This window comes from Acinonyx jubatus, chromosome C1, assembly GCF_027475565.1.
Source record: "Acinonyx jubatus isolate Ajub_Pintada_27869175 chromosome C1, VMU_Ajub_asm_v1.0, whole genome shotgun sequence".
Classification (NCBI taxonomy): domain Eukaryota; kingdom Metazoa; phylum Chordata; class Mammalia; order Carnivora; family Felidae; genus Acinonyx; species Acinonyx jubatus.
The window spans coordinates 96,067,075-96,082,145 of record NC_069381.1 but is presented as its reverse complement, the minus strand read 5'-3'; positions in this window follow the sequence as shown (position 1 = coordinate 96,082,145).

The following is a 15,071-nucleotide window of genomic DNA, read 5'->3' as shown; positions in this document are numbered from 1 at the left end:
CCCACCTAAAACAACCTAAATAAATACAGTTTGCAGAAATGGGCTTGGGCAGAAGGTAGACTTGGATTCAAACATCAGCTCTGCCACTAACACGATCTTGGGCAAGTCTCTTAGCCTCTGTGGGCCTCATCTGTACCATGGGCTTTTCACACAGTAATACTGAGTTGTGAGAATATGGTATAAGCAAAGCTTGCAGAAGAGTGTCTGGCACTTAGTGGGATCTCAATATATTGTTCCTCCCCCCACTTCCACTTTCTTCATAGCCACTAAATAAATCAAGTAATAAATATTTAGGCTATGAGAAACTAGGATAACTTAATTTTTCAGGATCTTGAGGCCCATCGTGATTTTGTGATATAATAAGAAATATATATTTGATTTTTGTCTCTGGTAAAGTGTTTCACGGAGTCCGGCAAGCCACTGTAGCAAATCACTGGACCTGATAAGGGAGCTGTGGAGACCTTGATTTGTAGCCAAGTTGGACAGAAGTGTGGGTGGCCTGGGGACCCCCTACTTGTGACTTGTGTCTGGTATAGGGGACAGTCTTGTGGGACTGTGTCTTTAAACTGCTCGAACTCTGGGTGGTTAGTGTCGGAATGAAATGAAATTGCAGGTGTTTGCAGACAACTGGAGGATGGTTTGGTGTGGAAAACCCTTAGCAGTTTGGTGAGTAGAGAAAAAGTTTTCATTTTCCTCTGTGGGAAGGCCCGGTCAGTTGAAGACATCCATAGGCATCGATAGAAGAATCAATATTTTTTTTTTGCATCCCTACTATGAGCCATGCACTGGTTGGGCATTTCGATATCTCAGGCAATTCTTTGAAATTGTGTGAACTATGTACTGATAACACAACTTTGTGGATGAGAGGACTGACGTTTGGAGAGTTTAAGACCTTGCCCCTCGTCAACCTGATTGTGAAGTCCACGCTCTTTCTACTTCCTGCTATCAGGCGCCACCCCAGATCTCTGGACTAGCAGAAACTGTATTTCTAAAGGAAAGACTTGATTTTCCCACTAGTTACAAGCATTGGTAATTAAACCATACCCAGTATGACGAAGCGGTTGCCTGGAACCTTATATTAAGCCTGGAGGACCTTCAATGTCACCAGCACAGCCCTGGGCACGTTGGTTCAGGGGAGTATGCCTCAGTTTCCCCAAGGCATACTTCCATGGCACCCTCACCCAGCTAAGGCTTCAATCTAGCTCTCTTAGTACCACACCAGAGACGGCCCTGGCTGTTTGATCTTTTAGGGGGTGGAGTTTGGGGCCAGTTCTCTACTAGGGCACAGGATCTTGCTGTCAGGACCTGAGACATCTTGTTCTTAGGGATTTCACTGATGAACGTTCCATTGGCAATTCAAGGCAGACTTTGTCAAGAAGAAAGATGGAGAGAGAAATCTCTGTAATGACCACTGGCTATTAAATTTGACCACCATCTGAAATCAATACCCCCTCAAGTTAATCCCAGGCTGGCTGGATCAGTCATAGTCAACTGTAATTTATGTCACACAAGAGTCACTGGGGAGTCCAGAGAAGCAGGGAGGGGGAAGGTGATGAGCACAGAAGTACAGTCAGGACCTGGGCAGATTATCTCCATAGTCCCAGATTGAATCCCCAGACAGCTTCTTTCAAAGAAGGAAAATGCTTTTTTTTTAATTTAAAAAATGCATGCATATTATTGTTATTGTTTTAAAATCAGACACTATGAAAAAGTTGAAAGAAGGAAATTAAAATTCCACCCTTAATCCTGCCACCTGGTAATAATGTTCTATGTGAATCCTTCCAGACATTTTTCTGTTCATGTACCTCTAGCTCCGCCCCTCACCCCAACCATTAATTATTTGAAAAATGGGACTACATTGGGGTGCTTGGGTGGCTCAGTAGGTTAAGCATCTGACTCTTGGTTTTGGCTCAGGACATGATCTCATGGTTTTGTGAGTCTGAGCCCCACATCAGGCTCTGTGCTGGCAGTGTGGAGCCTGCTTGGGATTCTCTGTCTCCCTCTCTCTCTGACCCTCCCCCACTCTACTGTCTCCGTCTCTCTCAGGATAAAAAAAAAATCGTAAAAAAATATGGGACTATATTTTATGATTTTATTTTATCACTTCCAAAATATACCATATCTTCCCCAAAGAATGTAGATCTATGTTGCTATTTTAATGGATTTATGATGTTGCATTATAGATGCTTACCGTAATTTGGTCATTTTCCTCTTTTAAACAGCTTCCAATTTGCCATGATTATAAACAAAGCTGCAGCAAACTCCCTGGTACACTTTTGGTAAGTATTTTATCCTGTGGTCCTTAATCCTGAGTTCAAAATTCCTCAAGACTCCAGGAACCTCAATTTCACCTATATATATCCCCTTGATAAATTATGGTTAAACATTCATTTATTCCTTCATTCATCCAATGAATACCTATTGGGTGGCCATAATGTTCCAGACACAAGCCTGCGCCCTGTGGGTATGCAGCGAATGAAATACAAAATCTCTGCTCTCAGAAAGCTCCCATTTAGAGGGGGCACATAAGCAATAAAAAAATGAATGATAATATGGTAGAAGGTGGCAAGTATTAAAGAGAAAAATAAGGCAGCAAAGGGGGTTTTAGTTATAGTCATTCAACATTTATTCTATCATCATGCTATTCAGTTTAATTCCCTAAACATCTGCTGAGCTCTTACATCATGCAAAAAACTGCACACACTGAGGAGTGGGAATGGGGCTGTGAGCTGAATGAAGTATGAGTCGTGGTGTAGATAAGCTCACACTTAATTATTTTCTTGCTTTAATGGAACAATTTCATGTATGTGTTTGTCTTCACAATAGATCAGAAAATCTGCAAGGGCAGAGACCCATGCATTATAATTCTCTCACGTTCTCCTGAGCTTTCCTGGCATCACGTTTTAACACAGAGTTAATGGTCAATAAATGCTTGTGTGTACTTGTGACATAGAAAGGATGCTGTGGTTTGGAGAGATGGCAAGTTGAGTTCTTATTAGCTAAGAAAGATTCAGGGTGAGTTAGTTCTATGTAAGCTTTGGGTGAAAAAAAGCACTGATGAACATCCCAGCTTAAGGAGAAAGCTACTTATTTAGATAAGGATGTTGGCATTAAAAAAAAAAAAAACACCTCGTTCTAAATCGTGTATCCTCTAATTAAATATAGTAATATATAAACATTAAATATAGTAATTGTAGCCAATGTTGTGCAAAGCTGGTTGAATAAGTAATACTACTTTTTTTTTTTTTAATAGAAAAACAAAACCAAGTGTAGAAGCACCCAGGGTTTTTACTGGCTCTGTGAGTCTCAGTTAGGCTGCCCCACTTGGGGCTGACCCTCACCAAACTCTGCCTGAAGGGGGAGCCCAAGCACTCATTTGAAGTTCAAGGCTAGTTCTGCTCACTTCTCAAACCCTTCCCAACAGACCACGGTTGTGCCCTCTTTCCCACCTTCCTGGATACCAACTGGCTGTTTTGTGGCCCATTAAAAAAAAAAATCCTTGCTGTACAAATGTAGGTAACTTTCAAAGTACAAAGTGGTGCAGGATAAGACTACCTTTACATCTGTCACGATCGAAGGCCTAGTATTTGTCAGGAACTGTGTCCTGCGTGCTACACGTATTATTTCTGATTTTTGAAGCAACCTTGCAGGAGGAGTAGTATTATCCCCACTTTCAGACAAGGTCTCTGAGGCTGACGAGGTCGTGGTGGAAGTGCTCTCTGTAGCTGCCTTTATTGTCTGCTTACTTATTGTCAGTGCCACCCTATGATTGTCCTAGTTGATGTCATCCTGCAACATGTTGTATAATTTTCAATTATTTTCCTTCGAGTTTAATGTTCAGTTCTTTCCCTCCTCCCCTCCGTGGCTCCTGTCAACAAAGACTCTGCCCATCAGGCTTGGAAGGTTTTGGTGAGGACCTGTAGGCTTTGTGTGTGTGTGTGTGTGTGTGTGTGTGTGTGTGTGTGTGTTTTCTGGCCCAGGATGCTTTGAGCTAAGTGGGACCCGGCACAGGGAGTGATCCTACCAGGCAGACCCCCACCTGCCCACAGGACCAAGCAGCACTCTTCACCCAATTAATTCTTACCTAAGCTGAGCCCTCCTTTTAATTTTTTAAAGTTTGTTTATTTTTGAGAGAGAGAGAGAGAGCACACATGTGCATGCATGCACGCAAACAGGGGGGAGGGACAGAGTGAGAGGGGGAGAGAGAGAGAGAATCCCAAGCAGGCTCCTCGCTATCAGCGCAGAGCCCCGTTCAGGGCTTGAACTCAGGAACCGTGAGATTATGACCTGAGCCAAAATCAAGAGACAGATGCTTAAATGACTGAGCCACCCAGGATCCCTCTTTTTTTTTAACAAAAATTTTTCCCAACTTTATTGAGATATAACTGACACATAACACTGTGTAAGCTTAAGGCATACAATGTGATGATTTGATACACATATATACTGCACAATGATTACTGCAGTGAGATTAGTGTTTCCATCCCCGTGCGTGTGTGTGTGTGTGTGTGTGGCGAGACCATTTAGGGTCTTAGCAACATTCAAGTATGTAATACGGCGTTGTTGACTAGAATCACTATGCATTAGATCCCAAGAACTTATTCATGTTATAACTAGAAGTTTGTACCCTTTTGCCAGCCTCTCCCCACTTCTTCCACCTTCCTGCCTTGGCAACAACCACCAATCTACTCTCATTTTCTGTGAGTGGCTTTTTTAGATTCCACACATAAGTAGGATCATACAGTATTTGTCTTTCTCTGTCTGGCTGATTTCACTTAGCGTAACGCCCTTGAGGTCCATCCATGTTGTCACACGTGGCAGGATCTCTTCTGTTGTTGAGCCTTCCTTCTGGATTGCAGTTCTGCCAGCACACTCCCAAACTGTGGCGGCACCTGGGAAGAAATAAACAGCTATCCATTTAGGCCCCCTGCTATAGACTGATGTGAAGACCTCTCCTAACAGCAGTGTTTTCCAGAAGTGTTGACTGTTGAAGCCTTTCCTATAGCGGGCAAAGAGAAGATTCAGAGCCACAACTGCCAAGGCTAACACGGGAAACTATAAGACAAAAATTATGGGGGCGCCTGGGTGGCTCGGTCGGTTGAGCGTCCGACTTCGGCTCAGGTCATGATCTCACAGTCTGTGAGTTCAAGCCCCGCGTCAGGCTCTGGGCTGACGGCTCAGAGCCTGGAGCCTGTTTCAGATTCTGTGTCTCCCTCTCTCTCTGCCCCTCCCCTGTTCATGCTCTGTCTCTCTCTGTCTCAAAAATAAATAAACGTTAAAAAAAAATTATGGAGTCAAATGGACACAGTGGCTGACTATGCCAACCATAGGCCTAATTGAGGGGAGAATCCCTAAAAAGCTTTTTTAGCAAAAAGAGTTCTCTTTGGCATAAACATTTCTGCCATTTCCCTTGAACAGATTGTGGCACCAGGGGAAAGACTCCATATTTTTATCTCTCCAGTTCTATTATGAAATCCCTTTCTTAAAAAAAAAAAAAACTTAAAAATTATGTAAATAAAGGGTGCCTGGGTGGCTCAGTTGGTTAAGCATCCAACTTCGGCTCAGGTCATGATCTTGCAGTTGGTGAGTTCGAGCCCCATGTCAGGCTCTTTGCTGACACCCTGGAGCCCGGAGCCTGCTTTGGATTCTGTGTCTCCCTCTCTCTCTCTCGTTCCTCCCCTGCTTGTGCTCTGTGTCTCAAAAATAAATAAACATTAAAAAAAATTTTTTTAATTATGTAAGTAATGCACATGTATTACAAAAACAATAGAAAAGACAAGTATGAAGAAACATCACTAATAATTCTACTACTCAGAAACAATCACAGCTAACATTTTGGTGTATTTCCTTCTAGCATTTTCCTGTGCTAATGTATATACATTATAACAGTGAAAACACACACACAGTTTTGCATCTTGCTTTTTCCACTTAAAATTATGTAGTATTTCCCCAAGTCATTAGATATCCTTAAAATCTTCAGTTCAGTGGTTGTAGAATATCCTCTTGTATGAATGTCTACAATTTATTATAGTCATCTCCAGTCACTGTTTCTACTTTTTGACTACATAAATACCCCACAATGGCTAGATCTGTACATAGCTATTGTATACATCTATGATTATTTTATGATCTTACTCTCATTTTTAAACTTCAGAGTTGGCTACTTCCAAAGCAGAAATTTTCTGCCAGTGAGGCATGTGCCCATAGGGGGACAACAAACAGCAGGATATGTATCTGAAAAATGTTGCTCAAAATGTCTTTTATTTTTTAAATGTTTATTTATTTTTGAGAGAGAGAGAGAGAGATACAGAGACAGAACGCAAGTGGGGGAGGGGCAGAGAGAGGGAGACACAGAATCTGAAGAAGGCTCCAGTCTCTGAGATGTCAGCACAGAGCCCGATGTAGGGCTGGAACCCACGAACAGTGAGATCGTGACCTGAGCTGAAGTCGGATGCTGAACCAACTGAGCCACCCAGGTGCCTCGCTCAAAATTTCTATTGGGTTAATTGTTTTATTAAGATATTTAACTATTTGAAAATCATATAACAAGATGTTGAGTTTTGTTTTTCTGAAGGGGGAATGGGTTTAAAATGTGCATGCATTCAAACATTATCAAGCACCTACTCCACGTGAGGCCTGTGCTAGGCTCTGGGGGTCCAGCCATGAGCAAGACAGGTTGAGAGTCACATACTAAGGTTTGGATGTAACACTTCTAAAGCCTCAAATGGTCCATACAGATCATTTTTTCCTTTGTCACGCTTGTCTGGAGCAAATCATATTTTTGCTGAGATTAAGAGGGGTTACATATGTTCACTGCCCAGCACAGTGCCAGAAATATAGTAGGTCCTTCAATAAGAGCAAATGCCCTTCACCTCACCTCCTGAAGGTGAAGTTTTCATCGTCCTCATGGTTGTGCTCTGCCACAAAAGTCACCCTCAGGGACAGCATGCGTGAGATCCGCTGGCCAGAGTTCCCCTCTATGAACACAGAATCTTGGCACCATGAACACCAGACTCTCTCTAAGCTAAAACCAGTATGACTTGATTTGAAACGTCAATAATGTAAGACTTCGGGGTTCAATACTGCCCTGTGAACCTGGATGATAGGCCTTAAGTGAAATGTTTCCTTCGAAATTTTGATGGAGATTTTGGGGTCATTCAATGTTACTGTTGCATCTTACATGACTATTAATTGTCCCTCTAAACCTCAGAGTTGCTAAGGCTCAGTTCTTAAGAATGGCTTCTTGCTTATTTATTGTTGAGAGAGAGAGAGCTCAAGTGGGGAAGGGACAGAGAGAGTCCCAAGCAGACTCCTTGCTGTCAGCTCAGAGCTTGATGTGGGCCTCGAACTCCCAAACCGCGAGATCATGCTTTGGGGACTTCTTATAACCTTGAAAGAGATTTGGTCATCCAGGGAAAAATGTAAAGGTGGCTGATATGATGGGAACGTGGAAGGATACAACCGTCTTTTGCTCCCCCCACTCCCTATTGAATCCCAAGGAACAAACATAAGATTATTTGGAAGAGTAAAGTTCTTGTGAATTTTTTTCTTTTCTGTAAGCACAAAACCCATCAATTTTCTCTGAAGGAAGCTTGTCTTTGGTGTACGTTCTATTTCAGCATGGGGTTGCTGCAAATCCAGTGGATAGCCTGACATCCTTGTAGAAGTTCACGTAGCAGGTCAGTGGCTTATTTTGTTCTTAAAGTTCTTAAAAGCTCTTAAAGACATTGTCCTCAGAGATTTTCTGGGGGCACCTGGGTGGCTCAGTTGAGCATCTGACTCTTGATTTCAGCTCAGGTCATGATCCCAGGGGTTGTAGGACTGAGCTCCGTGTTGGATTCCATGCTGAACGTGGAGACTGTGTGGAATTCTGTCTCTGTCTCTCTCTCTCTCTCTCTCTCTCTCTCTCCGTATGCCCCTCTCCCCCAATAACTCCCTTTCTTTCTCTCCCTCTCTCAAATAAAAAAAAATCATTTTCTGGCCTTAATGAAACAAATCAAAGACATATGTTTAGAGATGCTGGCAAGAACTCTGAGCTGGTTTGTAGGTCAAGGAATAATGCTATCTTCCTCTTGTTACCTCCTATACTATCCTTAGTATCTTTTCTTAGATGATCTTTTCTCTCTCTCCAGGGCATTTAAAATAAAACAAAACCAAAAACATTTTCAGACATTTTCAAACCATTATCGTGCCGTGTTTCACAAATGTAAATCTAACCTAAAGTGAAGAAATTATTAGCCAAGTTTCTTTTATCCACATTAAAGAGTGTATGAAACATTGATCTTGACCAGTCTTGATAGATCCTGGCCATCTGATAAGTCTCCCAGGGCTGGTTTACTACTAGTCAAATACACGATGAACTCTGTTCTTCAGTCGAGCCTGGTTGGACACACACATAGCTGTAACAGAAAATCAAGTAGAGGGATTTATATGCCTAATTAAAAGTAACAAACTCTCAAACGCAGACCCAAAAATTGACTGTTAGAGTTCTGATTGCTGAAAGAGTTGCAGATAAAACCAATTTGAGATGAGAGTTCATTTTTTTCCTGAAGCAGGTGAGCCCAGTGCTTTAAAAATTAAAAGCTTTCACTCGATATTAATTTTACTTACAATAAGAATATAAATGTAATCTGAATCATATGCTATATATAACTCTGATTTATGAAAATCTGTCAAAGAAATCATAGACTCTAAAAATCAGTAGCAGATATAACTCGAGATGGAAAATCATAGGATTATCTAGCTAATAAGCCTTAGAGCGTATAAACCATATAATTTTAAATTTGTTGTGTTTGGATAAAGTTATATGTAAATTAAAAAAGGAATCTGGAGAAATTCAGGTGAGAATAAGAAGCTGAATTCACTGGTGTCAGCCACACAAGGCCGTAATAAATTTTTCTCTACCATTTTGTAGTTCTGAGTCCATTTTTCCAAATTGATGGCTGGTTATCGTGTCCTTGTGTTGCTGCATTTTACTATCATTCTGAACCTTTCAAAAGACATAAAATTGCTTTTTAATCACATCGGTGACATAAACCATAATGACATAGTTTTTGTTCTTCACAAATGCTCTAAGACTGTGCATACCTTAATAACTTGTGAGTTCCTTGGGGACAGGACCATGCCACCTTGCGAACCCAGCTCCCGGCTCCCTGCTGGAGTGGAGGAGGGGCTCTGTAAGTACGAGTTCACACAAATTAGGGGACCCAACACATTCAGCCGTTGCCCCTCCCTGAGCCTGAGGGATGCAATTGACTAGGCCATTCCATTAGCTAGGAAATACCAGAAGTCGTACTAGGGATAGTTGGGGAATTTGCGGGTTTGGCATCTTTACAAGGGCCTCATTTTGGGGGGACTTGAAGAGGTAGAGATCTGGAAGCAGGGAACCTGAATTGGCCACACTGTAGAACCCAGGAAAGATTCCTAGAGAGCCACTTCGCTGCAGAAAAGAAAGGTGATCTTGCTCACGCCGAGCTGCAAGCCTTCAGCTGGTCTCCTTCAAGGCTGAGTGATCTTCTGCCCGCCAGAGGCAAGAAGAACGACTAGGGGGAGCTAATGGGCTCCCTAGTATCAGCTGTAAACTAAATGCTGCATTCGCTTCTATAAATATTTGGCACGTGAGTGGTAAGCAGGGAATAATAATCGGGTCCGAATTACTCATTTGTTACTCTGTAAATGGCAAATGTAGTGTCAGCTGATGCAGTTAGCTAGAATCAAGTCTGATACGATCAGCAGGGGAGAAACCCTCAGCGACAGCCACAAAAGGTTCAAGGCAGCCCGTTTGGGGTGAGAAGAATCTAGCTAAAGTTGCCCTCTTGCCCTTCAGCACTGTCCCCCACCGCCTGCCCCCGCCCCGCCCCCCACTGCCCTCGTAGCTACCCCTCAAACCAGTTCCAAGCCTGTATAGGGCTTTATAGTTATTTCTCACCATCCTAAGTAATTGTACCAGTGACCACTTGCTGGGGTTCCCCAGAGCCTTTCCCAGAGTGCCCTGGACAAACCCACTTTCTTTCTCTCCAATGCTCCAGTCTGCCCTCTTCATACGCTAGTTCCCTACCCTAGACACACCTGAATTTGAATTTGGAAGACAAGCTGGAGAAGGGAACATCTCTCTGAGACTCAGCAGCCTCATCCTTAAAGCATAGGGTAACCATCGCGGGTTTGCCTGGGGTGTAGGACTTTTAGTGTTAAAACCAAGAACGTGCCAAGCAAACCAGGATGAGTGGGTCACCTGACTCAAACAGGAATAACACCTCCTTTCTTGTGTGGATGAAACGGAATATTGTTTGTAGAGTATCTGACAGGGAGTACATATTCAATCAATGCTAACTCTCACCCTCCTTAATCAATTAAAAGTATTCATGAAATAAAAGTTTGTGGAACATGTGTCAGGTACCCCTCTAGGTGTTGGGGGCTGTGATGGAGGGAAGTCAAAAACACAATTCCTGATCTCAAGGTGCATCCAGTTGCGGATGTAATGTTAATACACATGAAACTGACATTTTAGGGGTGCCTGGATGGTTCGGTTGGTTAAATGTCTGACTCTTGATTTTGGCTCAGGTCATGATGTCACAGTCATGGGATCGAGCCCCATATCGGGCTCCATGCTGAGAATGGAGCCTGCTTAAGATTCTCTCTCCCTCTCTCTCTATGCCCCTCACCCTGCTGGCGCACACACACACACACACACACACACACACAGTCTCTCTCAATATAAATAAATAAACATTTAAAAAAAGGAACTGATTTTTTTTTACTTATACATTTATATTTCATTTCTTTCTCCAAAATGATTGGAAAAGCTCAGAATAAATGATACAGATTCATTTGTATTCATTTTCAAATGAAAATAAAAATGGAAAGAAAACAGCCACGTAATTAAGGAGGCAGTGGTGGAATAATTACACTAGAAACCCAAGGCCAAAGAAAGCTCCTCCAATTGAACACAAAAGTCAAGAACAAAACAAGAATAACACAGGGCAGACCAAAGTGAAAGACTAAATTATATGGTGTCAGTTTCAGAAGTTCAAGGCAGTGCTCTAGAAGTTCAAGGTGGGATCCAGTGATGATTTCCCTCAAATCAGATGCCTGACCATGGGCGGGTCGCCCGCGGCATGCCTCAGTTTCTTCTTCTAGAAAGCAGGGAGGATAGTTCTGGTGACAAGACATCAACTACTAATGCATGCATATGTTCAAACTCTCCTCATCTCCTGCCCATTCAGGAGGTTATGTTGCCCAAATGTCTCCCTCTGTACGTGGAGATCAGCAAGAGTCCGACCTGGGGGAGGAGTTGAGGAGAACATTTTTCTCAAGAAGTTGGGAGGACAGAGAGGCCAGGGTGGACTGTGGTGGGTGAGGGAAATGGATGAGAGAGGAATGAAGGATTTTTAGCAAGCGCTGTCTGGAGTCAGACATTCCCTTTGTGGCGCTTGCGAAGTGCAAGGCAAGACCTTGAGTAATTTCAGGAATTTCTTCTTAGCCGCCAGACTGTGTCTCTTAGTCTCCAAGCTCCCTCTGAGACAGGGGCCAGTGACTTAATGTAGGACAAAGCACTTTGCAAAGGCCGCGTCTGGATCTGGATCTGGATCTTCTCCCAGCAACTCAGACCTGCTGCTTCTGCTCTTTGTCAAAATGGAAAAATGCAAGAGGCTTGGACACTGGGATTATGACTCATTCGCTTCAGGGTTGTGTGTCCTTAGGCAAGTTCTTATCCTGTCAAATACTCAAGTTCCTCATCCACAGGTTGAATCATTTGAAGAGAAATGAGGAAATGCGTTTGTATTTTGAACATTTAGCACAATGCAGGGCACATACCGAGCCCTCAGGAAATGTTGGTTCCCATCCTTCACCTTTTGCAATCCCAACTTTTTCATGATGCGTAACCACCAGTAGGCAGAAAATTCATTCCTCCTGGACCAAACCCATGCAAAGGTGAAAGTACCATGACTGTCCTTCACTTAACTCTCCATCCAGCTAGACTCCACACCCCTTGGGTGCATATGCCTAAGAATTTACCTACCCAGAGATCTACCTTTCCTTTGTCTTCCCCTTGGCTTTGTGATTATTCCTCTGGGACACTGACTGCAGCTTTCTAACCCAGTGTGTAGTATAAAGCACAGAGGGTAGACAGATGTGTAACAGAAGAAACCCCTCCAATGCTCCCCCCATTATTTTAGGGCTCTCACCTTTGCTTTACTTCATTTCCATGCCTGGATCTAACATCTACAACTGCTCCAATTCTGAAGTTTCATATCCAAATTTCTTTCTGATAGCAACATCCCACCCTTGATCATTCACTCCCTTAACACATGCTTTCAACCCCAGCGTGACCTCTGGTTCCAGAACTGCTCATTTGGCTGCCAACTTTTTGCCCTCTTTGGCTTGACTTCTTTGTCTACCATTGTCACTTCTGTTGCTCTCTTACCATTTCCCTTTGCCTTCTTACCCCTCGAGTGCCAAAGGGAACCAAAGAAAATCTCATCACCATGCAGATTCATGCTTTCCAGCCTCACAGGGTTGGTGCTGCTAGAAATCGTTCCATGTGTCCCAGTCTTTCTTTTATCCCCTGAGCAACTAGTTCATATTTCCATCTCTCTCCTTAAATCTAGCCTTCTTCCTTTCTCTGTTCCTTCAATGACCTTGCCTCCTGGTTCTATAGGGGGAACCTATAGAGGCTTCATTCAATGGCTTCCTTGGGTCCCTTGGCTGCCCAGAGATTTCAGCCTGTACCATCCTTTTTCCTCTTCTTTACCCACCTCAGGAGAAGATGGAGCTTTTGGTTCTTCTTAAATTTCCCCTACCTATGAGATGGAACTGCCCCACACCTCTGCCAGAGACATCACCCTCCCCCTATCACCCATCATCTCAATGACCTCATTCCATCAATCATCCCAGATTTCCTTATTACATTTCACATGGTTCTACTCCACTGGCCCTGTTCCTTCAGTGTATAAATATGCTCAAATTTTTATCCTCAAAAAATTCCTGTCACCACATTACCTATCCCTATCCCCAATTACTATATTATGGGAAAGGAGCAGAAACACTAACAAGTGAATATCCACAGACTCTTCCCTTAATCCACCCTTTAATGAGAATTCCATCGTTGCCATCTTAGCCTTTCTTCTCTCCTTTCATAGGGGAAGGATTTTTCTTATCTTCCATGTTGTGCAGAATCTGGACAATGAGGCAAGAGGAAAACAGAAAGAATAGCTCAGTGGATCTACATGATAAAGAGCAGTACCAAAGATGAGAAGGAAGAGAGCTTGCCTGAACGGGATTTCCATAAGTACCTCAGGGGTAGTTGTTGGGCGGGGAGTGTAAATTTTAAAAATTTACACTCTCAGGTATCACAGTAGACTTACTGAACGAGAATATGCACTTCTTTTTTTTTTTAGAATATGGATTTAACAAGATCTCTAGGTGATTTGTACATTAAGGTTTGAGAAGCATATAAAAATTAACTAAAAATGGATTATAGATATAACTATGAAAACCTAGGACTATAACACTTCTAGAAGAAAATATAGGAGAAAAATCTTAAGACCTTGGTATGGGCAAAGGGTTCTTACATATAACAAACAAGCATTATGATCCGTAAAAGAAAAAAAAACTGGGTGTCATCATTATTAATAACTTTTACACTTCAAAAACATGATTAAGAAATGAAAAGAGAAGCCACAGATTGGGAGAAAATATTTGCAAATAAGATATCTGATAAAGGACATGTATCCAGAATATATAAAACTCAAAACTCAAGAAGAAAAAGGTAAACAATCCAGTTTTAAATAGGCAAAAGATTTGAATATGAATTTCATTAAAGGAGATACATGAATGGCTAATAAGTGCATGGAGACATGCTCAACATCATTAGTCATCAGGAAAAATGCAAATTAAGCTACAATGACATACCACTAACTACCCTCTAGAGTGGCTACAATCAAAACAATGATGATACCAAGTTTGGTGCTGGTGGGAATATAAAATGGTTCAGCCATCTTGGAATATAGTTTGGCAAATTTCTTTCCTTCCTTCCTTCCTTCCTTCCTTCCTTCCTTCCTTCCTTCCTTCCTCCCTCCCTCCCTCCCTTCCTACCTTCCTCTCTCTCTTTTTCTTTCTTTCTTTCTTTCTTCCTTCCTTTCTTTCTTTTCTTTTCTTTCTTTCTTTCTTTCTTTCTTTCTTTCTTTCTTTCTTTCTTTCTTTCTTTTCTTTCTTTCAGTAGGCTTCACGCCCTGTGCAGACCCCAACACAGGGCTTGAACTCAAGACCCTGAGATCAATACTTGAACTGAGATCAAGAGTCAGATGCCTAACCAACTGAGCCACCCGGGCACCCCAGTTTGGCAATTTCTTTAAAAAGTTAAATACAAACTTACCATAGAACCCAGAAATTATGCTCCTGGGATTCTGCCCAAGAGAAACAAAAACATATATACCTACCCAACGATATGTATGTGATTGTTCATAGCATCATTATTCATAATAGCTAAAAACATGAAGCAATTCGATCATTTAATAGGTGCCCAGCAGCTTCCTACATGCCCTGACCCTCCTCCTCTCTGTGTCCAACTCTTCTTCCCAGCTGCTAACCCTACTACTGACCAATAGTGGCCCCAGGCCCATCATCAGATACTTGACTGGACCATAGACGCACTAGCTACCCCAAAGCCAAAGCTTCCCATAGACAATAGTGGCCCCAGGCCCATCATCAGATACTTGACTGGACCATAGACGCACTAGCTACCCCAAAGCCAAAGCTTCCCATCAACCTATCCACTAGTCTCTCCCTTCGTAGGTGGATGGATGTGTCTGGCTTCGCAGACAGATTGAGGGACTCCTCCCCTGATCCTCCAATACCACTTCTACCCTTTTCTTTCCCAGCTCCTCCCACAACTGTGAAAGGTCTTATTCCTATAATAAGCCCCTCATCTCATAACACCCATAGTAACTGCTCCCCTGGCAGAACTCTAACTGATACAGTTATTGCCAACAAAAGTGGTTCCAGGAGAGCAGAGCCTTAACGATGAGAATATGGAATTGGTTCGCTGATCCGACCGGATTTAAAGGTATTAA